The sequence below is a fragment of the Rhododendron vialii genome, chromosome 10a, assembly GCF_030253575.1.
Source record: "Rhododendron vialii isolate Sample 1 chromosome 10a, ASM3025357v1".
Lineage (NCBI taxonomy): Eukaryota > Viridiplantae > Streptophyta > Magnoliopsida > Ericales > Ericaceae > Rhododendron > Rhododendron vialii.
Genome location: NC_080566.1, coordinates 11,297,140 through 11,318,795, shown reverse-complemented (window position 1 = coordinate 11,318,795; position 21,656 = coordinate 11,297,140). Strand labels below are relative to the sequence as shown.

The window sequence follows — 21,656 nt, the reverse complement described above, 5'->3', positions numbered from 1 at the left end:
TTTTGGTCCATTTTTCTGCCCCGTCGGGCACCGCTCCCTCTATCTCTGGCTTTCTTGGCCACGTCTCGCCGGCCGGACCCCGTATCCCGTTGGAGGGATGGCTGCGGCCGAACGTGCCCGCTGACGGGGCTATTTTGGCTCGAAGCTGGAAAAATCGCTGCGAAAACTCTCCGGGAAGATACGGACGGCATGAGCCGAAGTTGCGGCGACCGGATGAAAGAAGGGAACGGGGGGCGGGGAAGAGATTTCGTACAAAAACAAAAAAGGGGTGCAACACGAGGACTTCCCAGGGGGTCACCCATCCTAGTACTACTCTCGCCCAAGCACGCTTAACTGCGAGTTCTGATGGGATCCGGTGCATTAGTGCTGGTATGATCACACCCGATAGGCACTCCGCTTTCAATTCTTTTGGTACATTTTTCTGCCCCGTCGGGCACCGCTCCCTCTATCTCTGGCTTTCTTGGCCACGTCTCGCCGGCCGGACCCCGTATCCCGTTGGAGGGATGGCTGCGGCCGAACGTGCCCGCTGACGGGGCTATTTTGGCTCGAAGCTGGAAAAATCGCTGCGAAAACTCTCCGGAAAGATACGGACGGCATGAGCCGAAGTTGCGGCGACCGGATGAAAGAAGGGAACGGGGGGCGGGGAAGGGATTTCGTACAAAAACGAAAAAGGGGTGCAAGACGAGGACTTCCCAGGGGGTCACCCATCCTAGTACTACTCTCGCCCAAGCACGCTTAACTGCGGAGTTCTGATGGGATCCGGTGCATTAGTGCTGTTATGATCGCACCCGATAGGCACTCCGCTTTCAATTCTTTTGGTCCATTTTTCTGCCCCGTCGGGCACCGCTCCCTCTATCTCTGGCTTTCTTGGCCACGTCTCGCCGGCCGGACCCCGTATCCCGTTGGAGGGATGGCTGCGGCCGAACGTGCCCGCTGACGGGGCTATTTTGGCTCGAAGCTGGAAAAATCGCTGCGAAAACTCTCCGGGAAGATACGGACGGCATGAGCCGAAGTTGCGGCGACCGGATGAAAGAAGGGAACGGGGGGCGGGGAAGGGATTTCGTACAAAAACGAAAAAGGGGTGCAACACGAGGACTTCCCGGGGGTCACCCATCCTAGTACTACTCTCGCCCAAGCACGCTTAACTGCGGAGTTCTGATGGGATCCGGTGCATTAGTGCTGTTATGATCGCACCCGATAGGCACTCCGCTTTCAATTCTTTTGGTCCATTTTTCTGCCCCGTCGGGCACCGCTCCCTCTATCTCTGGCTTTCTTGGCCACGTCTCGCCGGCCGGACCCCGTATCCCGTTGGAGGGATGGCTGCGGCCGAACGTGCCCGCTGACGGGGCTATTTTGGCTCGAAGCTGGAAAAATCGCTGCGAAAACTCTCCGGGAAGATACGGACGGCATGAGCCGAAGTTGCGGCGACCGGATGAAAGAAGGGAACGGGGGGCGGGGAAGAGATTTCGTACAAAAACAAAAAAGGGGTGCAACACGAGGACTTCCCAGGGGGTCACCCATCCTAGTACTACTCTCGCCCAAGCACGCTTAACTGCGGAGTTCTGATGGGATCCGGTGCATTAGTGCTGGTATGATCGCACCCGATAGGCACTCCGCTTTCAATTCTTTTGGTACATTTTTCGGCCCCGTCGGGCACCGCTCCCTCTATCTCTGTCTTTCTTGGCCACGTCTCGCCGGCCGGACCCCGTATCCCGTTGGAGGGATGGCTGCGGCCGAACGTGCCCGCTGACGGGGCTATTTTGGCTCGAAGCTGGAAAAATCGCTGCGAAAACTCTCCGGGAAGATACGGACGGCATGAGCCGAAGTTGCGGCGACCGGATGAAAGAAGGGAACGGGGGGCGGGGAAGAGATTTCGTACAAAAACAAAAAAGGGGTGCAACACGAGGACTTCCCAGGGGGTCACCCATCCTAGTACTACTCTCGCCCAAGCACGCTTAACTGCGGAGTTCTGATGGGATCCGGTGCATTAGTGCTGGTATGATCGCACCCGATAGGCACTCCGCTTTCAATTCTTTTGGTACATTTTTCGGCCCCGTCGGGCACCGCTCCCTCTATCTCTGTCTTTCTTGGCCACGTCTCGCCGGCCGGACCCCGTATCCCGTTGGAGGGATGGCTGCGGCCGAACGTGCCCGCTGACGGGGCTATTTTGGCTCGCAGCTGGAAAAATCGCTGCGAAAACTCTCCGGGAAGATCCGGACGGCATGAGCCGAAGTTGCGGCGACCGGATGAAAGAAGGGAACGGGGGGCGGGGAAGGGATTTCGTACAAAAACGAAAAAGGGGTGCAACACGAGGACTTCCCAGGGGGTCACCCATCCTAGTACTACTCTCGCCCAAGCACGCTTAACTGCGGAGTTCTGATGGGATCCGGTGCATTAGTGCTGGTATGATCGCACCCGATAGGCACTCCGCTTTCAATTCTTTTGGTCCATTTTTCGGCCCCGTCGGGCACCGCTCCCTCTATCTCTGGCTTTCTTGGCCACGTCTCGCCGGCCGGACCCCGTATCCCGTTGGAGGGATGGCTGCGGCCGAACGTGCCCGCTGACGGGGCTATTTTGGCTCGAAGCTGGAAAAATCGCTGCGAAAACTCTCCGGGAAGATACGGACGGCATGAGCCGAAGTTGCGGCGACCGGATGAAAGAAGGGAACGGGGGGCGGGGAAGAGATTTCGTACAAAAACAAAAAAGGGGTGCAACACGAGGACTTCCCAGGGGGTCACCCATCCTAGTACTACTCTCGCCCAAGCACGCTTAACTGCGGAGTTCTGATGGGATCCGGTGCATTAGTGCTGGTATGATCGCACCCGATAGGCACTCCGCTTTCAATTCTTTTGGTACATTTTTCTGCCCCGTCGGGCACCGCTCCCTCTATCTCTGGCTTTCTTGGCCACGTCTCGCCGGCCGGACCCCGTATCCCGTTGGAGGGATGGCTGCGGCCGAACGTGCCCGCTGACGGGGCTATTTTGGCTCGAAGCTGGAAAAATCGCTGCGAAAACTCTCCGGGAAGATACGGACGGCATGAGCCGAAGTTGCGGCGACCGGATGAAAGAAGGGAACGGGGGGCGGGGAAGGGATTTCGTACAAAAACGAAAAAGGGGTGCAACACGAGGACTTCCCAGGGGGTCACCCATCCTAGTACTACTCTCGCCCAAGCACGCTTAACTGCGGAGTTCTGATGGGATCCGGTGCATTAGTGCTGTTATGATCGCACCCGATAGGCACTCCGCTTTCAATTCTTTTGGTCCATTTTTCTGCCCCGTCGGGCACCGCTCCCTCTATCTCTGGCTTTCTTGGCCACGTCTCGCCGGCCGGACCCCGTATCCCGTTGGAGGGATGGCTGCGGCCGAACGTGCCCGCTGACGGGGCTATTTTGGCTCGAAGCTGGAAAAATCGCTGCGAAAACTCTCCGGGAAGATACGGACGGCATGAGCCGAAGTTGCGGCGACCGGATGAAAGAAGGGAACGGGGGGCGGGGAAGAGATTTCGTACAAAAACAAGAAAGGGGTGCAACACGAGGACTTCCCAGGGGGTCACCCATCCTAGTACTACTCTCGCCCAAGCACGCTTAACTGCGGAGTTCTGATGGGATCCGGTGCATTAGTGCTGGTATGATCGCACCCGATAGGCACTCCGCTTTCAATTCTTTTGGTACATTTTTCTGCCCCGTCGGGCACCGCTCCCTCTATCTCTGTCTTTCTTGGCCACGTCTCGCCGGCCGGACCCCGTATCCCGTTGGAGGGATGGCTGCGGCCGAACGTGCCCGCTGACGGGGCTATTTTGGCTCGAAGCTGGAAAAATCGCTGCGAAAACTCTCCGGAAAGATACGGACGGCATGAGCCGAAGTTGCGGCGACCGGATGAAAGAAGGGAACGGGGGGCGGGGAAGGGATTTCGTACAAAAACGAAAAAGGGGTGCAACACGAGGACTTCCCAGGGGGTCACCCATCCTAGTACTACTCTCGCCCAAGCACGCTTAACTGCGGAGTTCTGATGGGATCCGGTGCATTAGTGCTGTTATGATCGCACCCGATAGGCACTCCGCTTTCAATTCTTTTGGTCCATTTTTCGGCCCCGTCGGGCACCGCTCCCTCTATCTCTGGCTTTCTTGGCCACGTCTCGCCGGCCGGACCCCGTATCCCGTTGGAGGGATGGCTGCGGCCGAACGTGCCCGCTGACGGGGCTATTTTGGCTCGAAGCTGGAAAAATCGCTGCGAAAACTCTCCGGGAAGATACGGACGGCATGAGCCGAAGTTGCGGCGACCGGATGAAAGAAGGGAACGGGGGGCGGGGAAGGGATTTCGTACAAAAACGAAAAAGGGGTGCAACACGAGGACTTCCCAGGGGGTCACCCATCCTAGTACTACTCTCGCCCAAGCACGCTTAACTGCGGAGTTCTGATGGGATCCGGTGCATTAGTGCTGTTATGATCGCACCCGATAGGCACTCCGCTTTCAATTCTTTTGGTCCATTTTTCGGCCCCGTCGGGCACCGCTCCCTCTATCTCTGGCTTTCTTGGCCACGTCTCGCCGGCCGGACCCCGTATCCCGTTGGAGGGATGGCTGCGGCCGAACGTGCCCGCTGACGGGGCTATTTTGGCTCGAAGCTGGAAAAATCGCTGCGAAAACTCTCCGGGAAGATACGGACGGCATGAGCCGAAGTTGCGGCGACCGGATGAAAGAAGGGAACGGGGGGCGGGGAAGAGATTTCGTACAAAAACAAAAAAGGGGTGCAACACGAGGACTTCCCAGGGGGTCACCCATCCTAGTACTACTCTCGCCCAAGCACGCTTAACTGCGGAGTTCTGATGGGATCCGGTGCATTAGTGCTGGTATGATCGCACCCGATAGGCACTCCGCTTTCAATTCTTTTGGTCCATTTTTCGGCCCCGTCGGGCACCGCTCGCTCTATCTCTGTCTTTCTTGGCCACGTCTCGCCGGCCGGACCCCGTATCTTGTTGGAGGGATGGCTGCGGCCGAACGTGCCCGCTGACGGGGCTATTTTGGCTCGAAGCTGGAAAAATCGCTGCGAAAACTCTCCGGGAAGATACGGACGGCATGAGCCGAAGTTGCGGCGACCGGATGAAAGAAGGGAACGGGGGGCGGGGAAGGGATTTCGTACAAAAACGAAAAAGGGGTGCAACACGAGGACTTCCCAGGGGGTCACCCATCCTAGTACTACTCTCGCCCAAGCACGCTTAACTGCGGAGTTCTGATGGGATCCGGTGCATTAGTGCTGTTATGATCGCACCCGATAGGCACTCCGCTTTCAATTCTTTTGGTCCATTTTTCGGCCCCGTCGGGCACCGCTCCCTCTATCTCTGGCTTTCTTGGCCACGTCTCGCCGGCCGGACCCCGTATCCCGTTGGAGGGATGGCTGCGGCCGAACGTGCCCGCTGACGGGGCTATTTTGGCTCGAAGCTGGAAAAATCGCTGCGAAAACTCTCCGGGAAGATACGGACGGCATGAGCCGAAGTTGCGGCGACCGGATGAAAGAAGGGAACGGGGGGCGGGGAAGAGATTTCGTACAAAAACAAGAAAGGGGTGCAACACGAGGACTTCCCAGGGGGTCACCCATCCTAGTACTACTCTCGCCCAAGCACGCTTAACTGCGGAGTTCTGATGGGATCCGGTGCATTAGTGCTGGTATGATCGCACCCGATAGGCACTCCGCTTTCAATTCTTTTGGTACATTTTTCTGCCCCGTCGGGCACCGCTCCCTCTATCTCTGTCTTTCTTGGCCACGTCTCGCCGGCCGGACCCCGTATCCCGTTGGAGGGATGGCTGCGGCCGAACGTGCCCGCTGACGGGGCTATTTTGGCTCGAAGCTGGAAAAATCGCTGCGAAAACTCTCCGGAAAGATACGGACGGCATGAGCCGAAGTTGCGGCGACCGGATGAAAGAAGGGAACGGGGGGCGGGGAAGGGATTTCGTACAAAAACGAAAAAGGGGTGCAACACGAGGACTTCCCAGGGGGTCACCCATCCTAGTACTACTCTCGCCCAAGCACGCTTAACTGCGGAGTTCTGATGGGATCCGGTGCATTAGTGCTGTTATGATCGCACCCGATAGGCACTCCGCTTTCAATTCTTTTGGTCCATTTTTCGGCCCCGTCGGGCACCGCTCCCTCTATCTCTGGCTTTCTTGGCCACGTCTCGCCGGCCGGACCCCGTATCCCGTTGGAGGGATGGCTGCGGCCGAACGTGCCCGCTGACGGGGCTATTTTGGCTCGAAGCTGGAAAAATCGCTGCGAAAACTCTCCGGGAAGATACGGACGGCATGAGCCGAAGTTGCGGCGACCGGATGAAAGAAGGGAACGGGGGGCGGGGAAGGGATTTCGTACAAAAACGAAAAAGGGGTGCAACACGAGGACTTCCCAGGGGGTCACCCATCCTAGTACTACTCTCGCCCAAGCACGCTTAACTGCGGAGTTCTGATGGGATCCGGTGCATTAGTGCTGTTATGATCGCACCCGATAGGCACTCCGCTTTCAATTCTTTTGGTCCATTTTTCGGCCCCGTCGGGCACCGCTCCCTCTATCTCTGGCTTTCTTGGCCACGTCTCGCCGGCCGGACCCCGTATCCCGTTGGAGGGATGGCTGCGGCCGAACGTGCCCGCTGACGGGGCTATTTTGGCTCGAAGCTGGAAAAATCGCTGCGAAAACTCTCCGGGAAGATACGGACGGCATGAGCCGAAGTTGCGGCGACCGGATGAAAGAAGGGAACGGGGGGCGGGGAAGAGATTTCGTACAAAAACAAAAAAGGGGTGCAACACGAGGACTTCCCAGGGGGTCACCCATCCTAGTACTACTCTCGCCCAAGCACGCTTAACTGCGGAGTTCTGATGGGATCCGGTGCATTAGTGCTGGTATGATCGCACCCGATAGGCACTCCGCTTTCAATTCTTTTGGTCCATTTTTCGGCCCCGTCGGGCACCGCTCGCTCTATCTCTGTCTTTCTTGGCCACGTCTCGCCGGCCGGACCCCGTATCTTGTTGGAGGGATGGCTGCGGCCGAACGTGCCCGCTGACGGGGCTATTTTGGCTCGAAGCTGGAAAAATCGCTGCGAAAACTCTCCGGGAAGATACGGACGGCATGAGCCGAAGTTGCGGCGACCGGATGAAAGAAGGGAACGGGGGGCGGGGAAGGGATTTCGTACAAAAACGAAAAAGGGGTGCAACACGAGGACTTCCCAGGGGGTCACCCATCCTAGTACTACTCTCGCCCAAGCACGCTTAACTGCGGAGTTCTGATGGGATCCGGTGCATTAGTGCTGTTATGATCGCACCCGATAGGCACTCCGCTTTCAATTCTTTTGGTCCATTTTTCGGCCCCGTCGGGCACCGCTCCCTCTATCTCTGGCTTTCTTGGCCACGTCTCGCCGGCCGGACCCCGTATCCCGTTGGAGGGATGGCTGCGGCCGAACGTGCCCGCTGACGGGGCTATTTTGGCTCGAAGCTGGAAAAATCGCTGCGAAAACTCTCCGGGAAGATACGGACGGCATGAGCCGAAGTTGCGGCGACCGGATGAAAGAAGGGAACGGGGGGCGGGGAAGAGATTTCGTACAAAAACAAAAAAGGGGTGCAACACGAGGACTTCCCAGGGGGTCACCCATCCTAGTACTACTCTCGCCCAAGCACGCTTAACTGCGGAGTTCTGATGGGATCCGGTGCATTAGTGCTGGTATGATCGCACCCGATAGGCACTCCGCTTTCAATTCTTTTGGTACATTTTTCGGCCCCGTCGGGCACCGCTCCCTCTATCTCTGTCTTTCTTGGCCACGTCTCGCCGGCCGGACCCCGTATCCCGTTGGAGGGATGGCTGCGGCCGAACGTGCCCGCTGACGGGGCTATTTTGGCTCGAAGCTGGAAAAATCGCTGCGAAAACTCTCCGGAAAGATACGGACGGCATGAGCCGAAGTTGCGGCGACCGGATGAAAGAAGGGAACGGGGGGCGGGGAAGGGATTTCGTACAAAAACGAAAAAGGGGTGCAACACGAGGACTTCCCAGGGGGTCACCCATCCTAGTACTACTCTCGCCCAAGCACGCTTAACTGCGGAGTTCTGATGGGATCCGGTGCATTAGTGCTGGTATGATCGCACCCGATAGGCACTCCGCTTTCAATTCTTTTGGTCCATTTTTCGGCCCCGTCGGGCACCGCTCCCTCTATCTCTGTCTTTCTTGGCCACGTCTCGCCGGCCGGACCCCGTATCCCGTTGGAGGGATGGCTGCGGCCGAACGTGCCCGCTGACGGGGCTATTTTGGCTCGAAGCTGGAAAAATCGCTGCGAAAACTCTCCGGAAAGATACGGACGGCATGAGCCGAAGTTGCGGCGACCGGATGAAAGAAGGGAACGGGGGGCGGGGAAGGGATTTCGTACAAAAACGAAAAAGGGGTGCAACACGAGGACTTCCCAGGGGGTCACCCATCCTAGTACTACTCTCGCCCAAGCACGCTTAACTGCGGAGTTCTGATGGGATCCGGTGCATTAGTGCTGGTATGATCGCACCCGATAGGCACTCCGCTTTCAATTCTTTTGGTCCATTTTTCGGCCCCGTCGGGCACCGCTCGCTCTATCTCTGTCTTTCTTGGCCACGTCTCGCCGGCCGGACCCCGTATCTTGTTGGAGGGATGGCTGCGGCCGAACGTGCCCGCTGACGGGGCTATTTTGGCTCGAAGCTGGAAAAATCGCTGCGAAAACTCTCCGGGAAGATACGGACGGCATGAGCCGAAGTTGCGGCGACCGGATGAAAGAAGGGAACGGGGGGCGGGGAAGGGATTTCGTACAAAAACGAAAAAGGGGTGCAACACGAGGACTTCCCAGGGGGTCACCCATCCTAGTACTACTCTCGCCCAAGCACGCTTAACTGCGGAGTTCTGATGGGATCCGGTGCATTAGTGCTGTTATGATCGCACCCGATAGGCACTCCGCTTTCAATTCTTTTGGTCCATTTTTCGGCCCCGTCGGGCACCGCTCCCTCTATCTCTGGCTTTCTTGGCCACGTCTCGCCGGCCGGACCCCGTATCCCGTTGGAGGGATGGCTGCGGCCGAACGTGCCCGCTGACGGGGCTATTTTGGCTCGAAGCTGGAAAAATCGCTGCGAAAACTCTCCGGGAAGATACGGACGGCATGAGCCGAAGTTGCGGCGACCGGATGAAAGAAGGGAACGGGGGGCGGGGAAGAGATTTCGTACAAAAACAAAAAAGGGGTGCAACACGAGGACTTCCCAGGGGGTCACCCATCCTAGTACTACTCTCGCCCAAGCACGCTTAACTGCGGAGTTCTGATGGGATCCGGTGCATTAGTGCTGGTATGATCGCACCCGATAGGCACTCCGCTTTCAATTCTTTTGGTACATTTTTCGGCCCCGTCGGGCACCGCTCCCTCTATCTCTGTCTTTCTTGGCCACGTCTCGCCGGCCGGACCCCGTATCCCGTTGGAGGGATGGCTGCGGCCGAACGTGCCCGCTGACGGGGCTATTTTGGCTCGAAGCTGGAAAAATCGCTGCGAAAACTCTCCGGAAAGATACGGACGGCATGAGCCGAAGTTGCGGCGACCGGATGAAAGAAGGGAACGGGGGGCGGGGAAGGGATTTCGTACAAAAACGAAAAAGGGGTGCAACACGAGGACTTCCCAGGGGGTCACCCATCCTAGTACTACTCTCGCCCAAGCACGCTTAACTGCGGAGTTCTGATGGGATCCGGTGCATTAGTGCTGGTATGATCGCACCCGATAGGCACTCCGCTTTCAATTCTTTTGGTCCATTTTTCGGCCCCGTCGGGCACCGCTCGCTCTATCTCTGTCTTTCTTGGCCACGTCTCGCCGGCCGGACCCCGTATCTTGTTGGAGGGATGGCTGCGGCCGAACGTGCCCGCTGACGGGGCTATTTTGGCTCGAAGCTGGAAAAATCGCTGCGAAAACTCTCCGGGAAGATACGGACGGCATGAGCCGAAGTTGCGGCGACCGGATGAAAGAAGGGAACGGGGGGCGGGGAAGGGATTTCGTACAAAAACGAAAAAGGGGTGCAACACGAGGACTTCCCAGGGGGTCACCCATCCTAGTACTACTCTCGCCCAAGCACGCTTAACTGCGGAGTTCTGATGGGATCCGGTGCATTAGTGCTGGTATGATCGCACCCGATAGGCACTCCGCTTTCAATTCTTTTGGTCCATTTTTCTGCCCCGTCGGGCACCGCTCGCTCTATCTCTGGCTTTCTTGGCCACGTCTCGCCGGCCGGACCCCGTATCCCGTTGGAGGGATGGCTACGGCCGAGAGTGCCCGCTGAAGGGGGCTATTTTGGCTCGCAGCTCGAAAAATCGCTGCGAAAACTCTCCGGGAAGATACGGACGGAATGAGCCGAAGTTGCGGCGACCGGATGAAAGAAGGGAACGGGGGGCGGGGAAGGGATTTCGTACAAAAACGAAAAAGGGGTGCAACACGAGGACTTCCCAGGGGGTCACCCATCCTAGTACTACTCTCGCCCAAGCACGCTTAACTGCGGAGTTCTGATGGGATCCGGTGCATTAGTGCTGGTATGATCGCACCCGATAGGCACTCCGCTTTCAATTCTTTTGGTCCATTTTTCTGCCCCGTCGGGCACTGCTCGCTCTATCTCTGGCTTTCTTGGCCACGTCTCGCCGGCCGGACCCCGTATCCCGTTGGAGGGATGGCTGCGGCCGAGAGTGCCCGCTGAAGGGGGCTATTTTGGCTCGCAGCTCGAAAAATCGCTGCGAAAACTCTCCGGGAAGATACGGACGGCATGAGCCGAAGTTGCGGCGACCGGATGAAAGAAGGGAACGGGGGGCGGGGAAGGGATTTCGTACAAAAACGAAAAAGGGGTGCAACACGAGGACTTCCCAGGGGGTCACCCATCCTAGTACTACTCTCGCCCAAGCACGCTTAACTGCGGAGTTCTGATGGGATCCGGTGCATTAGTGCTGTTATGATCGCACCCGATAGGCACTCCGCTTTCAATTCTTTTGGTCCATTTTTCGGCCCCGTCGGGCACCGCTCCCTCTATCTCTGGCTTTCTTGGCCACGTCTCGCCGGCCGGACCCCGTATCCCGTTGGAGGGATGGCTGCGGCCGAACGTGCCCGCTGACGGGGCTATTTTGGCTCGAAGCTGGAAAAATCGCTGCGAAAACTCTCCGGGAAGATACGGACGGCATGAGCCGAAGTTGCGGCGACCGGATGAAAGAAGGGAACGGGGGGCGGGGAAGGGATTTCGTACAAAAACAAAAAAGGGGTGCAACACGAGGACTTCCCAGGGGGTCACCCATCCTAGTACTACTCTCGCCCAAGCACGCTTAACTGCGGAGTTCTGATGGGATCCGGTGCATTAGTGCTGGTATGATCGCACCCGATAGGCACTCCGCTTTCAATTCTTTTGGTCCATTTTTCGGCCCCGTCGGGCACCGCTCCCTCTATCTCTGGCTTTCTTGGCCACGTCTCGCCGGCCGGACCCCGTATCCCGTTGGAGGGATGGCTGCGGCCGAACGTGCCCGCTGACGGGGCTATTTTGGCTCGAAGCTGGAAAAATCGCTGCGAAAACTCTCCGGGAAGATACGGACGGCATGAGCCGAAGTTGCGGCGACCGGATGAAAGAAGGGAACGGGGGGCGGGGAAGAGATTTCGTACAAAAACAAAAAAGGGGTGCAACACGAGGACTTCCCAGGGGGTCACCCATCCTAGTACTACTCTCGCCCAAGCACGCTTAACTGCGGAGTTCTGATGGGATCCGGTGCATTAGTGCTGGTATGATCGCACCCGATAGGCACTCCGCTTTCAATTCTTTTGGTACATTTTTCGGCCCCGTCGGGCACCGCTCCCTCTATCTCTGTCTTTCTTGGCCACGTCTCGCCGGCCGGACCCCGTATCCCGTTGGAGGGATGGCTGCGGCCGAACGTGCCCGCTGACGGGGCTATTTTGGCTCGAAGCTGGAAAAATCGCTGCGAAAACTCTCCGGAAAGATACGGACGGCATGAGCCGAAGTTGCGGCGACCGGATGAAAGAAGGGAACGGGGGGCGGGGAAGGGATTTCGTACAAAAACGAAAAAGGGGTGCAACACGAGGACTTCCCAGGGGGTCACCCATCCTAGTACTACTCTCGCCCAAGCACGCTTAACTGCGGAGTTCTGATGGGATCCGGTGCATTAGTGCTGGTATGATCGCACCCGATAGGCACTCCGCTTTCAATTCTTTTGGTCCATTTTTCGGCCCCGTCGGGCACCGCTCGCTCTATCTCTGTCTTTCTTGGCCACGTCTCGCCGGCCGGACCCCGTATCTTGTTGGAGGGATGGCTGCGGCCGAACGTGCCCGCTGACGGGGCTATTTTGGCTCGAAGCTGGAAAAATCGCTGCGAAAACTCTCCGGGAAGATACGGACGGCATGAGCCGAAGTTGCGGCGACCGGATGAAAGAAGGGAACGGGGGGCGGGGAAGGGATTTCGTACAAAAACGAAAAAGGGGTGCAACACGAGGACTTCCCAGGGGGTCACCCATCCTAGTACTACTCTCGCCCAAGCACGCTTAACTGCGGAGTTCTGATGGGATCCGGTGCATTAGTGCTGGTATGATCGCACCCGATAGGCACTCCGCTTTCAATTCTTTTGGTACATTTTTCGGCCCCGTCGGGCACCGCTCCCTCTATCTCTGTCTTTCTTGGCCACGTCTCGCCGGCCGGACCCCGTATCCCGTTGGAGGGATGGCTGCGGCCGAACGTGCCCGCTGACGGGGCTATTTTGGCTCGAAGCTGGAAAAATCGCTGCGAAAACTCTCCGGAAAGATACGGACGGCATGAGCCGAAGTTGCGGCGACCGGATGAAAGAAGGGAACGGGGGGCGGGGAAGGGATTTCGTACAAAAACGAAAAAGGGGTGCAACACGAGGACTTCCCAGGGGGTCACCCATCCTAGTACTACTCTCGCCCAAGCACGCTTAACTGCGGAGTTCTGATGGGATCCGGTGCATTAGTGCTGGTATGATCGCACCCGATAGGCACTCCGCTTTCAATTCTTTTGGTCCATTTTTCGGCCCCGTCGGGCACCGCTCGCTCTATCTCTGTCTTTCTTGGCCACGTCTCGCCGGCCGGACCCCGTATCTTGTTGGAGGGATGGCTGCGGCCGAACGTGCCCGCTGACGGGGCTATTTTGGCTCGAAGCTGGAAAAATCGCTGCGAAAACTCTCCGGGAAGATACGGACGGCATGAGCCGAAGTTGCGGCGACCGGATGAAAGAAGGGAACGGGGGGCGGGGAAGGGATTTCGTACAAAAACGAAAAAGGGGTGCAACACGAGGACTTCCCAGGGGGTCACCCATCCTAGTACTACTCTCGCCCAAGCACGCTTAACTGCGGAGTTCTGATGGGATCCGGTGCATTAGTGCTGTTATGATCGCACCCGATAGGCACTCCGCTTTCAATTCTTTTGGTCCATTTTTCGGCCCCGTCGGGCACCGCTCCCTCTATCTCTGGCTTTCTTGGCCACGTCTCGCCGGCCGGACCCCGTATCCCGTTGGAGGGATGGCTGCGGCCGAACGTGCCCGCTGACGGGGCTATTTTGGCTCGAAGCTGGAAAAATCGCTGCGAAAACTCTCCGGGAAGATACGGACGGCATGAGCCGAAGTTGCGGCGACCGGATGAAAGAAGGGAACGGGGGGCGGGGAAGAGATTTCGTACAAAAACAAAAAAGGGGTGCAACACGAGGACTTCCCAGGGGGTCACCCATCCTAGTACTACTCTCGCCCAAGCACGCTTAACTGCGGAGTTCTGATGGGATCCGGTGCATTAGTGCTGGTATGATCGCACCCGATAGGCACTCCGCTTTCAATTCTTTTGGTACATTTTTCGGCCCCGTCGGGCACCGCTCCCTCTATCTCTGTCTTTCTTGGCCACGTCTCGCCGGCCGGACCCCGTATCCCGTTGGAGGGATGGCTGCGGCCGAACGTGCCCGCTGACGGGGCTATTTTGGCTCGAAGCTGGAAAAATCGCTGCGAAAACTCTCCGGAAAGATACGGACGGCATGAGCCGAAGTTGCGGCGACCGGATGAAAGAAGGGAACGGGGGGCGGGGAAGGGATTTCGTACAAAAACGAAAAAGGGGTGCAACACGAGGACTTCCCAGGGGGTCACCCATCCTAGTACTACTCTCGCCCAAGCACGCTTAACTGCGGAGTTCTGATGGGATCCGGTGCATTAGTGCTGGTATGATCGCACCCGATAGGCACTCCGCTTTCAATTCTTTTGGTCCATTTTTCGGCCCCGTCGGGCACCGCTCGCTCTATCTCTGTCTTTCTTGGCCACGTCTCGCCGGCCGGACCCCGTATCTTGTTGGAGGGATGGCTGCGGCCGAACGTGCCCGCTGACGGGGCTATTTTGGCTCGAAGCTGGAAAAATCGCTGCGAAAACTCTCCGGGAAGATACGGACGGCATGAGCCGAAGTTGCGGCGACCGGATGAAAGAAGGGAACGGGGGGCGGGGAAGGGATTTCGTACAAAAACGAAAAAGGGGTGCAACACGAGGACTTCCCAGGGGGTCACCCATCCTAGTACTACTCTCGCCCAAGCACGCTTAACTGCGGAGTTCTGATGGGATCCGGTGCATTAGTGCTGGTATGATCGCACCCGATAGGCACTCCGCTTTCAATTCTTTTGGTCCATTTTTCTGCCCCGTCGGGCACCGCTCGCTCTATCTCTGGCTTTCTTGGCCACGTCTCGCCGGCCGGACCCCGTATCCCGTTGGAGGGATGGCTACGGCCGAGAGTGCCCGCTGAAGGGGGCTATTTTGGCTCGCAGCTCGAAAAATCGCTGCGAAAACTCTCCGGGAAGATACGGACGGAATGAGCCGAAGTTGCGGCGACCGGATGAAAGAAGGGAACGGGGGGCGGGGAAGGGATTTCGTACAAAAACGAAAAAGGGGTGCAACACGAGGACTTCCCAGGGGGTCACCCATCCTAGTACTACTCTCGCCCAAGCACGCTTAACTGCGGAGTTCTGATGGGATCCGGTGCATTAGTGCTGGTATGATCGCACCCGATAGGCACTCCGCTTTCAATTCTTTTGGTCCATTTTTCTGCCCCGTCGGGCACTGCTCGCTCTATCTCTGGCTTTCTTGGCCACGTCTCGCCGGCCGGACCCCGTATCCCGTTGGAGGGATGGCTGCGGCCGAGAGTGCCCGCTGAAGGGGGCTATTTTGGCTCGCAGCTCGAAAAATCGCTGCGAAAACTCTCCGGGAAGATACGGACGGCATGAGCCGAAGTTGCGGCGACCGGATGAAAGAAGGGAACGGGGGGCGGGGAAGGGATTTCGTACAAAAACGAAAAAGGGGTGCAACACGAGGACTTCCCAGGGGGTCACCCATCCTAGTACTACTCTCGCCCAAGCACGCTTAACTGCGGAGTTCTGATGGGATCCGGTGCATTAGTGCTGTTATGATCGCACCCGATAGGCACTCCGCTTTCAATTCTTTTGGTCCATTTTTCGGCCCCGTCGGGCACCGCTCCCTCTATCTCTGGCTTTCTTGGCCACGTCTCGCCGGCCGGACCCCGTATCCCGTTGGAGGGATGGCTGCGGCCGAACGTGCCCGCTGACGGGGCTATTTTGGCTCGAAGCTGGAAAAATCGCTGCGAAAACTCTCCGGGAAGATACGGACGGCATGAGCCGAAGTTGCGGCGACCGGATGAAAGAAGGGAACGGGGGGCGGGGAAGGGATTTCGTACAAAAACAAAAAAGGGGTGCAACACGAGGACTTCCCAGGGGGTCACCCATCCTAGTACTACTCTCGCCCAAGCACGCTTAACTGCGGAGTTCTGATGGGATCCGGTGCATTAGTGCTGGTATGATCGCACCCGATAGGCACTCCGCTTTCAATTCTTTTGGTCCATTTTTCGGCCCCGTCGGGCACCGCTCCCTCTATCTCTGGCTTTCTTGGCCACGTCTCGCCGGCCGGACCCCGTATCCCGTTGGAGGGATGGCTGCGGCCGAACGTGCCCGCTGACGGGGCTATTTTGGCTCGAAGCTGGAAAAATCGCTGCGAAAACTCTCCGGGAAGATACGGACGGCATGAGCCGAAGTTGCGGCGACCGGATGAAAGAAGGGAACGGGGGGCGGGGAAGAGATTTCGTACAAAAACAAAAAAGGGGTGCAACACGAGGACTTCCCAGGGGGTCACCCATCCTAGTACTACTCTCGCCCAAGCACGCTTAACTGCGGAGTTCTGATGGGATCCGGTGCATTAGTGCTGGTATGATCGCACCCGATAGGCACTCCGCTTTCAATTCTTTTGGTACATTTTTCGGCCCCGTCGGGCACCGCTCCCTCTATCTCTGTCTTTCTTGGCCACGTCTCGCCGGCCGGACCCCGTATCCCGTTGGAGGGATGGCTGCGGCCGAACGTGCCCGCTGACGGGGCTATTTTGGCTCGAAGCTGGAAAAATCGCTGCGAAAACTCTCCGGAAAGATACGGACGGCATGAGCCGAAGTTGCGGCGACCGGATGAAAGAAGGGAACGGGGGGCGGGGAAGGGATTTCGTACAAAAACGAAAAAGGGGTGCAACACGAGGACTTCCCAGGGGGTCACCCATCCTAGTACTACTCTCGCCCAAGCACGCTTAACTGCGGAGTTCTGATGGGATCCGGTGCATTAGTGCTGGTATGATCGCACCCGATAGGCACTCCGCTTTCAATTCTTTTGGTCCATTTTTCGGCCCCGTCGGGCACCGCTCGCTCTATCTCTGTCTTTCTTGGCCACGTCTCGCCGGCCGGACCCCGTATCTTGTTGGAGGGATGGCTGCGGCCGAACGTGCCCGCTGACGGGGCTATTTTGGCTCGAAGCTGGAAAAATCGCTGCGAAAACTCTCCGGGAAGATACGGACGGCATGAGCCGAAGTTGCGGCGACCGGATGAAAGAAGGGAACGGGGGGCGGGGAAGGGATTTCGTACAAAAACGAAAAAGGGGTGCAACACGAGGACTTCCCAGGGGGTCACCCATCCTAGTACTACTCTCGCCCAAGCACGCTTAACTGCGGAGTTCTGATGGGATCCGGTGCATTAGTGCTGTTATGATCGCACCCGATAGGCACTCCGCTTTCAATTCTTTTGGTCCATTTTTCGGCCCCGTCGGGCACCGCTCCCTCTATCTCTGGCTTTCTTGGCCACGTCTCGCCGGCCGGACCCCGTATCCCGTTGGAGGGATGGCTGCGGCCGAACGTGCCCGCTGACGGGGCTATTTTGGCTCGAAGCTGGAAAAATCGCTGCGAAAACTCTCCGGGAAGATACGGACGGCATGAGCCGAAGTTGCGGCGACCGGATGAAAGAAGGGAACGGGGGGCGGGGAAGAGATTTCGTACAAAAACAAAAAAGGGGTGCAACACGAGGACTTCCCAGGGGGTCACCCATCCTAGTACTACTCTCGCCCAAGCACGCTTAACTGCGGAGTTCTGATGGGATCCGGTGCATTAGTGCTGGTATGATCGCACCCGATAGGCACTCCGCTTTCAATTCTTTTGGTACATTTTTCGGCCCCGTCGGGCACCGCTCCCTCTATCTCTGTCTTTCTTGGCCACGTCTCGCCGGCCGGACCCCGTATCCCGTTGGAGGGATGGCTGCGGCCGAACGTGCCCGCTGACGGGGCTATTTTGGCTCGAAGCTGGAAAAATCGCTGCGAAAACTCTCCGGAAAGATACGGACGGCATGAGCCGAAGTTGCGGCGACCGGATGAAAGAAGGGAACGGGGGGCGGGGAAGGGATTTCGTACAAAAACGAAAAAGGGGTGCAACACGAGGACTTCCCAGGGGGTCACCCATCCTAGTACTACTCTCGCCCAAGCACGCTTAACTGCGGAGTTCTGATGGGATCCGGTGCATTAGTGCTGGTATGATCGCACCCGATAGGCACTCCGCTTTCAATTCTTTTGGTCCATTTTTCGGCCCCGTCGGGCACCGCTCGCTCTATCTCTGTCTTTCTTGGCCACGTCTCGCCGGCCGGACCCCGTATCTTGTTGGAGGGATGGCTGCGGCCGAACGTGCCCGCTGACGGGGCTATTTTGGCTCGAAGCTGGAAAAATCGCTGCGAAAACTCTCCGGGAAGATACGGACGGCATGAGCCGAAGTTGCGGCGACCGGATGAAAGAAGGGAACGGGGGGCGGGGAAGGGATTTCGTACAAAAACGAAAAAGGGGTGCAACACGAGGACTTCCCAGGGGGTCACCCATCCTAGTACTACTCTCGCCCAAGCACGCTTAACTGCGGAGTTCTGATGGGATCCGGTGCATTAGTGCTGGTATGATCGCACCCGATAGGCACTCCGCTTTCAATTCTTTTGGTCCATTTTTCTCCCCCGTCGGGCACCGCTCGCTCTATCTCTGGCTTTCTTGGCCACGTCTCGCCGGCCGGACCCCGTATCCCGTTGGAGGGATGGCTACGGCCGAGAGTGCCCGCTGAAGGGGGCTATTTTGGCTCGCAGCTCGAAAAATCGCTGCGAAAACTCTCCGGGAAGATACGGACGGAATGAGCCGAAGTTGCGGCGACCGGATGAAAGAAGGGAACGGGGGGCGGGGAAGGGATTTCGTACAAAAACGAAAAAGGGGTGCAACACGAGGACTTCCCAGGGGGTCACCCATCCTAGTACTACTCTCGCCCAAGCACGCTTAACTGCGGAGTTCTGATGGGATCCGGTGCATTAGTGCTGGTATGATCGCACCCGATAGGCACTCCGCTTTCAATTCTTTTGGTCCATTTTTCTGCCCCGTCGGGCACTGCTCGCTCTATCTCTGGCTTTCTTGGCCACGTCTCGCCGGCCGGACCCCGTATCCCGTTGGAGGGATGGCTGCGGCCGAGAGTGCCCGCTGAAGGGGGCTATTTTGGCTCGCAGCTCGAAAAATCGCTGCGAAAACTCTCCGGGAAGATACGGACGGCATGAGCCGAAGTTGCGGCGACCGGATGAAAGAAGGGAACGGGGGGCGGGGAAGGGATTTCGTACAAAAACGAAAAAGGGGTGCAACACGAGGACTTCCCAGGGGGTCACCCATCCTAGTACTACTCTCGCCCAAGCACGCTTAACTGCGGAGTTCTGATGGGATCCGGTGCATTAGTGCTGTTATGATCGCACCCGATAGGCACTCCGCTTTCAATTCTTTTGGTCCATTTTTCGGCCCCGTCGGGCACCGCTCCCTCTATCTCTGGCTTTCTTGGCCACGTCTCGCCGGCCGGACCCCGTATCCCGTTGGAGGGATGGCTGCGGCCGAACGTGCCCGCTGACGGGGCTATTTTGGCTCGAAGCTGGAAAAATCGCTGCGAAAACTCTCCGGGAAGATACGGACGGCATGAGCCGAAGTTGCGGCGACCGGATGAAAGAAGGGAACGGGGGGCGGGGAAGGGATTTCGTACAAAAACAAAAAAGGGGTGCAACACGAGGACTTCCCAGGGGGTCACCCATCCTAGTACTACTCTCGCCCAAGCACGCTTAACTGCGGAGTTCTGATGGGATCCGGTGCATTAGTGCTGGTATGATCGCACCCGATAGGCACTCCGCTTTCAATTCTTTTGGTCCATTTTTCGGCCCCGTCGGGCACCGCTCCCTCTATCTCTGGCTTTCTTGGCCACGTCTCGCCGGCCGGACCCCGTATCCCGTTGGAGGGATGGCTGCGGCCGAACGTGCCCGCTGACGGGGCTATTTTGGCTCGAAGCTGGAAAAATCGCTGCGAAAACTCTCCGGAAAGATACGGACGGCATGAGCCGAAGTTGCGGCGACCGGATGAAAGAAGGGAACGGGGGGCGGGGAAGGGATTTCGTACAAAAACGAAAAAGGGGTGCAACACGAGGACTTCCCAGGGGGTCACCCATCCTAGTACTACTCTCGCCCAAGCACGCTTAACTGCGAGTTCTGATGGGATCCGGTGCATTAGTGCTGGTATGATCGCACCCGATAGGCACTCCGCTTTCAATTCTTTTGGTACATTTTTCTGCCCCGTCGGGCACCGCTCCCTCTATCTCTGGCTTTCTTGGCCACGTCTCGCCGGCCGGACCCCGTATCCCGTTGGAGGGATGGCTGCGGCCGAACGTGCCCGCTGACGGGGCTATTTTGGCTCGAAGCTGGAAAAATCGCTGCGAAAACTCTCCGGAAAGATACGGACGGCATGAGCCGAAGTTGCGGCGACCGGATGAAAGAAGGGAACGGGGGGCGGGGAAGGGATTTCGTACAAAAACGAAAAAGGGGTGCAACACGAGGACTTCCCAGGGGGTCACCCATCCTAGTACTACTCTCGCCCAAGCACGCTTAACTGCGGAGTTCTGATGGGATCCGGTGCATTAGTGCTGTTATGATCGCACCCGATAGGCACTCCGCTTTCAATTCTTTTGGTCCATTTTTCTGCCCCGTCGGGCACCGCTCCCTCTATCTCTGGCTTTCTTGGCCACGTCTCGCCGGCCGGACCCCGTATCCCGTTGGAGGGATGGCTGCGGCCGAACGTGCCCGCTGACGGGGCTATTTTGGCTCGAAGCTGGAAAAATCGCTGCGAAAACTCTCCGGGAAGATACGGACGGCATGAGCCGAAGTTGCGGCGACCGGATGAAAGAAGGGAACGGGGGGCGGGGAAGGGATTTCGTACAAAAACGAAAAAGGGGTGCAACACGAGGACTTCCCGGGGGTCACCCATCCTAGTACTACTCTCGCCCAAGCACGCTTAACTGCGGAGTTCTGATGGGATCCGGTGCATTAGTGCTGTTATGATCGCACCCGATAGGCACTCCGCTTTCAATTCTTTTGGTCCATTTTTCTGCCCCGTCGGGCACCGCTCCCTCTATCTCTGTCTTTCTTGGCCACGTCTCGCCGGCCGGACCCCGTATCCCGTTGGAGGGATGGCTGCGGCCGAACGTGCCCGCTGACGGGGCTATTTTGGCTCGCAGCTGGAAAAATCGCTGCGAAAACTCTCCGGGAAGATCCGGACGGCATGAGCCGAAGTTGCGGCGACCGGATGAAAGAAGGGAACGGGGGGCGGGGAAGGGATTTCGTACAAAAACGAAAAAGGGGTGCAACACGAGGACTTCCCAGGGGGTCACCCATCCTAGTACTACTCTCGCCCAAGCACGCTTAACTGCGGAGTTCTGATGGGATCCGGTGCATTAGTGCTGGTATGATCGCACCCGATAGGCACTCCGCTTTCAATTCTTTTGGTCCATTTTTCGGCCCCGTCGGGCACCGCTCCCTCTATCTCTGGCTTTCTTGGCCACGTCTCGCCGGCCGGACCCCGTATCCCGTTGGAGGGATGGCTGCGGCCGAACGTGCCCGCTGACGGGGCTATTTTGGCTCGAAGCTGGAAAAATCGCTGCGAAAACTCTCCGGGAAGATACGGACGGCATGAGCCGAAGTTGCGGCGACCGGATGAAAGAAGGGAACGGGGGGCGGGGAAGAGATTTCGTACAAAAACAAAAAAGGGGTGCAACACGAGGACTTCCCAGGGGGTCACCCATCCTAGTACTACTCTCGCCCAAGCACGCTTAACTGCGGAGTTCTGATGGGATCCGGTGCATTAGTGCTGGTATGATCGCACCCGATAGGCACTCCGCTTTCAATTCTTTTGGTACATTTTTCTGCCCCGTCGGGCACCGCTCCCTCTATCTCTGGCTTTCTTGGCCACGTCTCGCCGGCCGGACCCCGT

The 21,656-nt window shown here is 57.9% G+C and overlaps 53 non-coding genes across 53 annotated transcripts; all 53 read right to left on the bottom strand.

Moving 5' to 3' along the window:
* Positions 1-265: 265 nt before the first annotated feature.
* LOC131305692 (5S ribosomal RNA) lies at positions 266-383 on the bottom strand. Its single transcript, XR_009193263.1, has one exon. It is a non-coding gene; the product is annotated as a 5S ribosomal RNA (ribosomal RNA).
* A 288-nt stretch (positions 384-671) lies between these two features.
* On the bottom strand, positions 672-790 carry LOC131305561 (5S ribosomal RNA). The gene has a single exon (XR_009193137.1). It is a non-coding gene; the product is annotated as a 5S ribosomal RNA (ribosomal RNA).
* A 288-nt stretch (positions 791-1,078) lies between these two features.
* On the bottom strand, positions 1,079-1,196 carry LOC131305685 (5S ribosomal RNA). The gene has a single exon (XR_009193257.1). It is a non-coding gene; the product is annotated as a 5S ribosomal RNA (ribosomal RNA).
* A 288-nt stretch (positions 1,197-1,484) lies between these two features.
* Positions 1,485-1,603, bottom strand: LOC131305691 (5S ribosomal RNA). The gene has a single exon (XR_009193262.1). It is a non-coding gene; the product is annotated as a 5S ribosomal RNA (ribosomal RNA).
* Positions 1,604-1,891: 288 nt separating this feature from the next.
* LOC131305679 (5S ribosomal RNA) lies at positions 1,892-2,010 on the bottom strand. Its single transcript, XR_009193251.1, has one exon. It is a non-coding gene; the product is annotated as a 5S ribosomal RNA (ribosomal RNA).
* A 288-nt stretch (positions 2,011-2,298) lies between these two features.
* Positions 2,299-2,417, bottom strand: LOC131305667 (5S ribosomal RNA). Its single transcript, XR_009193240.1, has one exon. It is a non-coding gene; the product is annotated as a 5S ribosomal RNA (ribosomal RNA).
* A 288-nt stretch (positions 2,418-2,705) lies between these two features.
* On the bottom strand, positions 2,706-2,824 carry LOC131305656 (5S ribosomal RNA). Its single transcript, XR_009193229.1, has one exon. It is a non-coding gene; the product is annotated as a 5S ribosomal RNA (ribosomal RNA).
* Positions 2,825-3,112: 288 nt separating this feature from the next.
* On the bottom strand, positions 3,113-3,231 carry LOC131305428 (5S ribosomal RNA). Its single transcript, XR_009193011.1, has one exon. It is a non-coding gene; the product is annotated as a 5S ribosomal RNA (ribosomal RNA).
* A 288-nt stretch (positions 3,232-3,519) lies between these two features.
* On the bottom strand, positions 3,520-3,638 carry LOC131305644 (5S ribosomal RNA). The gene has a single exon (XR_009193217.1). It is a non-coding gene; the product is annotated as a 5S ribosomal RNA (ribosomal RNA).
* Positions 3,639-3,926: 288 nt separating this feature from the next.
* LOC131305427 (5S ribosomal RNA) lies at positions 3,927-4,045 on the bottom strand. The gene has a single exon (XR_009193010.1). It is a non-coding gene; the product is annotated as a 5S ribosomal RNA (ribosomal RNA).
* Positions 4,046-4,333: 288 nt separating this feature from the next.
* LOC131305426 (5S ribosomal RNA) lies at positions 4,334-4,452 on the bottom strand. Its single transcript, XR_009193009.1, has one exon. It is a non-coding gene; the product is annotated as a 5S ribosomal RNA (ribosomal RNA).
* Positions 4,453-4,740: 288 nt separating this feature from the next.
* Positions 4,741-4,859, bottom strand: LOC131305633 (5S ribosomal RNA). Its single transcript, XR_009193206.1, has one exon. It is a non-coding gene; the product is annotated as a 5S ribosomal RNA (ribosomal RNA).
* A 288-nt stretch (positions 4,860-5,147) lies between these two features.
* LOC131305425 (5S ribosomal RNA) lies at positions 5,148-5,266 on the bottom strand. Its single transcript, XR_009193008.1, has one exon. It is a non-coding gene; the product is annotated as a 5S ribosomal RNA (ribosomal RNA).
* Positions 5,267-5,554: 288 nt separating this feature from the next.
* LOC131305621 (5S ribosomal RNA) lies at positions 5,555-5,673 on the bottom strand. Its single transcript, XR_009193195.1, has one exon. It is a non-coding gene; the product is annotated as a 5S ribosomal RNA (ribosomal RNA).
* A 288-nt stretch (positions 5,674-5,961) lies between these two features.
* On the bottom strand, positions 5,962-6,080 carry LOC131305423 (5S ribosomal RNA). Its single transcript, XR_009193006.1, has one exon. It is a non-coding gene; the product is annotated as a 5S ribosomal RNA (ribosomal RNA).
* Positions 6,081-6,368: 288 nt separating this feature from the next.
* On the bottom strand, positions 6,369-6,487 carry LOC131305422 (5S ribosomal RNA). Its single transcript, XR_009193005.1, has one exon. It is a non-coding gene; the product is annotated as a 5S ribosomal RNA (ribosomal RNA).
* Positions 6,488-6,775: 288 nt separating this feature from the next.
* LOC131305610 (5S ribosomal RNA) lies at positions 6,776-6,894 on the bottom strand. The gene has a single exon (XR_009193184.1). It is a non-coding gene; the product is annotated as a 5S ribosomal RNA (ribosomal RNA).
* A 288-nt stretch (positions 6,895-7,182) lies between these two features.
* On the bottom strand, positions 7,183-7,301 carry LOC131305421 (5S ribosomal RNA). The gene has a single exon (XR_009193004.1). It is a non-coding gene; the product is annotated as a 5S ribosomal RNA (ribosomal RNA).
* A 288-nt stretch (positions 7,302-7,589) lies between these two features.
* LOC131305599 (5S ribosomal RNA) lies at positions 7,590-7,708 on the bottom strand. The gene has a single exon (XR_009193173.1). It is a non-coding gene; the product is annotated as a 5S ribosomal RNA (ribosomal RNA).
* Positions 7,709-7,996: 288 nt separating this feature from the next.
* On the bottom strand, positions 7,997-8,115 carry LOC131305588 (5S ribosomal RNA). The gene has a single exon (XR_009193162.1). It is a non-coding gene; the product is annotated as a 5S ribosomal RNA (ribosomal RNA).
* A 288-nt stretch (positions 8,116-8,403) lies between these two features.
* LOC131305576 (5S ribosomal RNA) lies at positions 8,404-8,522 on the bottom strand. The gene has a single exon (XR_009193151.1). It is a non-coding gene; the product is annotated as a 5S ribosomal RNA (ribosomal RNA).
* A 288-nt stretch (positions 8,523-8,810) lies between these two features.
* Positions 8,811-8,929, bottom strand: LOC131305420 (5S ribosomal RNA). Its single transcript, XR_009193003.1, has one exon. It is a non-coding gene; the product is annotated as a 5S ribosomal RNA (ribosomal RNA).
* Positions 8,930-9,217: 288 nt separating this feature from the next.
* On the bottom strand, positions 9,218-9,336 carry LOC131305565 (5S ribosomal RNA). The gene has a single exon (XR_009193140.1). It is a non-coding gene; the product is annotated as a 5S ribosomal RNA (ribosomal RNA).
* Positions 9,337-9,624: 288 nt separating this feature from the next.
* On the bottom strand, positions 9,625-9,743 carry LOC131305553 (5S ribosomal RNA). Its single transcript, XR_009193129.1, has one exon. It is a non-coding gene; the product is annotated as a 5S ribosomal RNA (ribosomal RNA).
* Positions 9,744-10,031: 288 nt separating this feature from the next.
* Positions 10,032-10,150, bottom strand: LOC131305541 (5S ribosomal RNA). Its single transcript, XR_009193118.1, has one exon. It is a non-coding gene; the product is annotated as a 5S ribosomal RNA (ribosomal RNA).
* Positions 10,151-10,439: 289 nt separating this feature from the next.
* On the bottom strand, positions 10,440-10,558 carry LOC131305528 (5S ribosomal RNA). The gene has a single exon (XR_009193106.1). It is a non-coding gene; the product is annotated as a 5S ribosomal RNA (ribosomal RNA).
* A 289-nt stretch (positions 10,559-10,847) lies between these two features.
* LOC131305419 (5S ribosomal RNA) lies at positions 10,848-10,966 on the bottom strand. The gene has a single exon (XR_009193002.1). It is a non-coding gene; the product is annotated as a 5S ribosomal RNA (ribosomal RNA).
* Positions 10,967-11,254: 288 nt separating this feature from the next.
* Positions 11,255-11,373, bottom strand: LOC131305517 (5S ribosomal RNA). The gene has a single exon (XR_009193095.1). It is a non-coding gene; the product is annotated as a 5S ribosomal RNA (ribosomal RNA).
* A 288-nt stretch (positions 11,374-11,661) lies between these two features.
* Positions 11,662-11,780, bottom strand: LOC131305505 (5S ribosomal RNA). Its single transcript, XR_009193084.1, has one exon. It is a non-coding gene; the product is annotated as a 5S ribosomal RNA (ribosomal RNA).
* A 288-nt stretch (positions 11,781-12,068) lies between these two features.
* LOC131305494 (5S ribosomal RNA) lies at positions 12,069-12,187 on the bottom strand. Its single transcript, XR_009193073.1, has one exon. It is a non-coding gene; the product is annotated as a 5S ribosomal RNA (ribosomal RNA).
* A 288-nt stretch (positions 12,188-12,475) lies between these two features.
* LOC131305482 (5S ribosomal RNA) lies at positions 12,476-12,594 on the bottom strand. The gene has a single exon (XR_009193062.1). It is a non-coding gene; the product is annotated as a 5S ribosomal RNA (ribosomal RNA).
* Positions 12,595-12,882: 288 nt separating this feature from the next.
* On the bottom strand, positions 12,883-13,001 carry LOC131305470 (5S ribosomal RNA). Its single transcript, XR_009193051.1, has one exon. It is a non-coding gene; the product is annotated as a 5S ribosomal RNA (ribosomal RNA).
* A 288-nt stretch (positions 13,002-13,289) lies between these two features.
* On the bottom strand, positions 13,290-13,408 carry LOC131305417 (5S ribosomal RNA). The gene has a single exon (XR_009193000.1). It is a non-coding gene; the product is annotated as a 5S ribosomal RNA (ribosomal RNA).
* Positions 13,409-13,696: 288 nt separating this feature from the next.
* LOC131305459 (5S ribosomal RNA) lies at positions 13,697-13,815 on the bottom strand. The gene has a single exon (XR_009193040.1). It is a non-coding gene; the product is annotated as a 5S ribosomal RNA (ribosomal RNA).
* A 288-nt stretch (positions 13,816-14,103) lies between these two features.
* Positions 14,104-14,222, bottom strand: LOC131305447 (5S ribosomal RNA). Its single transcript, XR_009193029.1, has one exon. It is a non-coding gene; the product is annotated as a 5S ribosomal RNA (ribosomal RNA).
* Positions 14,223-14,510: 288 nt separating this feature from the next.
* On the bottom strand, positions 14,511-14,629 carry LOC131305435 (5S ribosomal RNA). The gene has a single exon (XR_009193018.1). It is a non-coding gene; the product is annotated as a 5S ribosomal RNA (ribosomal RNA).
* Positions 14,630-14,918: 289 nt separating this feature from the next.
* LOC131305424 (5S ribosomal RNA) lies at positions 14,919-15,037 on the bottom strand. The gene has a single exon (XR_009193007.1). It is a non-coding gene; the product is annotated as a 5S ribosomal RNA (ribosomal RNA).
* Positions 15,038-15,326: 289 nt separating this feature from the next.
* Positions 15,327-15,445, bottom strand: LOC131305416 (5S ribosomal RNA). The gene has a single exon (XR_009192999.1). It is a non-coding gene; the product is annotated as a 5S ribosomal RNA (ribosomal RNA).
* Positions 15,446-15,733: 288 nt separating this feature from the next.
* Positions 15,734-15,852, bottom strand: LOC131305411 (5S ribosomal RNA). The gene has a single exon (XR_009192995.1). It is a non-coding gene; the product is annotated as a 5S ribosomal RNA (ribosomal RNA).
* A 288-nt stretch (positions 15,853-16,140) lies between these two features.
* On the bottom strand, positions 16,141-16,259 carry LOC131305400 (5S ribosomal RNA). Its single transcript, XR_009192984.1, has one exon. It is a non-coding gene; the product is annotated as a 5S ribosomal RNA (ribosomal RNA).
* A 288-nt stretch (positions 16,260-16,547) lies between these two features.
* LOC131305387 (5S ribosomal RNA) lies at positions 16,548-16,666 on the bottom strand. The gene has a single exon (XR_009192973.1). It is a non-coding gene; the product is annotated as a 5S ribosomal RNA (ribosomal RNA).
* Positions 16,667-16,954: 288 nt separating this feature from the next.
* LOC131305414 (5S ribosomal RNA) lies at positions 16,955-17,073 on the bottom strand. Its single transcript, XR_009192998.1, has one exon. It is a non-coding gene; the product is annotated as a 5S ribosomal RNA (ribosomal RNA).
* Positions 17,074-17,361: 288 nt separating this feature from the next.
* Positions 17,362-17,480, bottom strand: LOC131305375 (5S ribosomal RNA). Its single transcript, XR_009192962.1, has one exon. It is a non-coding gene; the product is annotated as a 5S ribosomal RNA (ribosomal RNA).
* Positions 17,481-17,768: 288 nt separating this feature from the next.
* LOC131305363 (5S ribosomal RNA) lies at positions 17,769-17,887 on the bottom strand. The gene has a single exon (XR_009192951.1). It is a non-coding gene; the product is annotated as a 5S ribosomal RNA (ribosomal RNA).
* A 288-nt stretch (positions 17,888-18,175) lies between these two features.
* LOC131305352 (5S ribosomal RNA) lies at positions 18,176-18,294 on the bottom strand. Its single transcript, XR_009192940.1, has one exon. It is a non-coding gene; the product is annotated as a 5S ribosomal RNA (ribosomal RNA).
* A 289-nt stretch (positions 18,295-18,583) lies between these two features.
* On the bottom strand, positions 18,584-18,702 carry LOC131305340 (5S ribosomal RNA). The gene has a single exon (XR_009192929.1). It is a non-coding gene; the product is annotated as a 5S ribosomal RNA (ribosomal RNA).
* Positions 18,703-18,991: 289 nt separating this feature from the next.
* LOC131305413 (5S ribosomal RNA) lies at positions 18,992-19,110 on the bottom strand. Its single transcript, XR_009192997.1, has one exon. It is a non-coding gene; the product is annotated as a 5S ribosomal RNA (ribosomal RNA).
* A 288-nt stretch (positions 19,111-19,398) lies between these two features.
* LOC131305328 (5S ribosomal RNA) lies at positions 19,399-19,517 on the bottom strand. Its single transcript, XR_009192918.1, has one exon. It is a non-coding gene; the product is annotated as a 5S ribosomal RNA (ribosomal RNA).
* A 288-nt stretch (positions 19,518-19,805) lies between these two features.
* On the bottom strand, positions 19,806-19,923 carry LOC131305674 (5S ribosomal RNA). The gene has a single exon (XR_009193246.1). It is a non-coding gene; the product is annotated as a 5S ribosomal RNA (ribosomal RNA).
* A 288-nt stretch (positions 19,924-20,211) lies between these two features.
* LOC131305412 (5S ribosomal RNA) lies at positions 20,212-20,330 on the bottom strand. Its single transcript, XR_009192996.1, has one exon. It is a non-coding gene; the product is annotated as a 5S ribosomal RNA (ribosomal RNA).
* Positions 20,331-20,618: 288 nt separating this feature from the next.
* Positions 20,619-20,736, bottom strand: LOC131305684 (5S ribosomal RNA). The gene has a single exon (XR_009193256.1). It is a non-coding gene; the product is annotated as a 5S ribosomal RNA (ribosomal RNA).
* Positions 20,737-21,024: 288 nt separating this feature from the next.
* LOC131305316 (5S ribosomal RNA) lies at positions 21,025-21,143 on the bottom strand. The gene has a single exon (XR_009192907.1). It is a non-coding gene; the product is annotated as a 5S ribosomal RNA (ribosomal RNA).
* A 288-nt stretch (positions 21,144-21,431) lies between these two features.
* Positions 21,432-21,550, bottom strand: LOC131305305 (5S ribosomal RNA). The gene has a single exon (XR_009192896.1). It is a non-coding gene; the product is annotated as a 5S ribosomal RNA (ribosomal RNA).
* Positions 21,551-21,656: the final 106 nt, after the last annotated feature.